Consider the following 2,811-nt stretch of genomic DNA (forward strand, 5'->3'; position numbering starts at 1 on the left):
TTTTGGATTTTCTTCTCTATTCAGGATAGTTTTCTAAAATTGAGATTACTGGGCAAAAGCACCCAGCTTGAAGGTCTTGCTGTCTGTGGGCCCTCCTCCTTTGCCCCCAATGCCCTTTTAGGGATATTTGATGCAGATACACTTCGTTTCCAACAATAAGGAGTCACATGCTGCAGAATATCTACTTGTTATAAGGGAGAGATAGTTGTCATTGAAGTCACACTCACCCAGGGTCCTGTCCCAGCTCTGCCACTTAACACTAAGTGATCTTGGCCAAGTGGCATAAAACCATTAACCCTTGATTCTCTCTACTATAAAAATGGGTACAATAATACCCAGTGACTGTAAATAAGATAATACACATCAAGTGGCCAGTGTCCACTCCTCAAAAGGAGGCACTTGTTTCCTATCTACTTTTCTTCTTTCTTCTCTTCCCAGCCCCCAACTCTGCCATAAAAATGCACCCTTAGATCCTGAGTCCTGTCTGCGTCTCAGCCCTGGGATGTGGCATGGCTTCTCTGGGCAGCATGGTTGGCAAGGCCCTGGTGTGATCAGCAGGGATGAGCTTGGACTTGAGGCTCGGGGTTTGGGTCTGGGTCCACCACTCGTTAACCTGAAATCTCAGACAGCACCTCAACAGTTTTCGAGCCTGGCTTAAAAATGGACTCAAGGAGGCAATTTCCCATGAGCCTTGTGTTGGTGGGGGTCAGGTGAAAGACTGAAAGTGCCAATGTTCCCTGTCCCCTCCACAGTCTCTATAAATGGCAGTTCCGTTTATCTTCATAACTGCCTTCAGATATAATGGGGCTTGCTGGGATGCCCTAAGCTTAAATCACTTTCTGCCACTAGATTACGGGCCCATAGACTGACTGGGTAAGCACCACATCACTACATACTATAGTAATTACTAATTACATGTTTCTGCCTTCTGTTGCTTATTGGTAAATTGCATGTAGAGGGATCTAAAAGTAATTGCCCTTCTCCGTAACTTCAGCAGCCTGCAGAAATCACAAAGAATTACCTTATTTACTTCCTAAGTGATTCCCAGTGGCCGTTTATCAAACATGCAGAAGAAAAAAAACATACAATAAGCAAATACTCTTCTGCTTACAAATGATATGTGAGGGTCACGAGAAATCTTGAGTGAAAAAGGGCTGTTAAACAGCTGCTGACTAACTGTATGTAAATATCCCCCTGTGGGTAATAGCTTAATTTTGATCATTGTTCAAAAGAGCAGGCATTTTAAATTATTAATAGGTGTCAGCTACAAAAGAATGTTTAAGTGGAAACTTACAAGAAGGGAGCCTGATCGGTACAAATGACACTGTGTCTTTAACCACCCTGGTGTGTCGGAAAGAAAGGAGGCTGGAAAGAAAAGAATAAGAGGCACAACGGGCAAAAAGAGCCACGTTTTTCCCTCGGACTCGGGTTTTGTGGCTTGTGGGTGTGGTATTACTTTACCACCATGGAAACTGGCCTCGATTCCATTCATTCCTTATTAAGTTTGGGTCTACGTAGGTTCCCACTCTTTTCAGGGGGAAGTTGATTCCAACCAGGCAGAAATCTTGAAGCTGCAGAAAGTGCCAGGCTGTAATACATGCTCCTACACTTGCTGGGATGAACACTTTTCCACATCCCAACGCATAGCACGGGCACCTTTCATGGTGAAGAGCACCGGTATGGTTCTGCTGCAGTAAACCGAAGATCCCATTTCAAATGACTCATTCGAGAGAGGCATCAGGATGGCTGAAGCGTGGATTGGCCTCTGTGACCTCTTTCCTAAAAGCACACGGCAGATCATGAGATTGTTGAGTTAACAAGGAAGAAGAAATGGCCGGTTGTTCTGTTTCCTCTTCTTGGCTCTTATGGTGGTACTGACCTCTGGCATTTGGGGTAACCCCAAAGCATTCGCAGTTGCAGCACAGAACGAGGTAGGGTGTGCAGGATCACAGGAAGGCTCCAGGGGGTATACAACTATGATCCGCAGTGGTGAGAAACTCAGTCCTGGTATTTCCTCGCTCTGTGGGCCCCCACCTCCCGCTCCATACCTGTAGGATGAAGAGGTAATACACCCAAGTAACAGCTCTCAGAATACCTTAAATTAATCTACTGTGCTACCGTTTACAGGCACTGCCTTCAGACACCACCTTTGATCCTCACCAAGCTACTACCAACTGATGTAGGACAGAAATCACAAGAACACTGGTGATCAGATGCAGACCAAGTCTACCCAGCTAGTGAATGGCAGAGCCAGGGCTTGAATAGACAAAATCCCATGACGATTTGAGCTGGGACTGGGGCCCTGTCCATATTGGGGAAAGAGTGCCACAGGATCAGCTGCCTTGATTTCCCTGGGGCTGTAGGACAGAGCCTGCAGCAGCCGCATTAAACGCAGTAGGCTGAGCCCTCACTAGCCTGTGGATCCTTCCCCTCCCCCACCGGGAAGGCTTCTCCCAGGCTGTCTTCTCTTCCTGGCTGTCCTCCCGTCCCCTCTGCTGCCTTAAATCCATTCATCCAGTGACTGTCCAGCTCCTCTGACCACCCAGGCCTCCTCCATAGTCCACAGAGCATGATGACAGGATTGATGGGCCCTTGAGCCCAGCCCGAACTGTAAGCATCACACCACTTAAAGCTCACTGTGGTCGTTTTGTGGGTCAGCGAGGCTCCCTCAAAGAGATGGAAAGCTCCCTAGAGAAGGAGGGAGGCCACCACCTTCGCCCTTCCTTCTGCTTTGCACCAGGCACTGGGCTAGGCTCAAAGAGCCTCTGGGTTCCTGCTGCAGACAGACAGCTAAGGCACGTCAGGAATAAG

This window comes from Suricata suricatta, chromosome 2 (assembly GCF_006229205.1).
Source record: "Suricata suricatta isolate VVHF042 chromosome 2, meerkat_22Aug2017_6uvM2_HiC, whole genome shotgun sequence".
In the NCBI taxonomy this organism is placed as follows: domain Eukaryota; kingdom Metazoa; phylum Chordata; class Mammalia; order Carnivora; family Herpestidae; genus Suricata; species Suricata suricatta.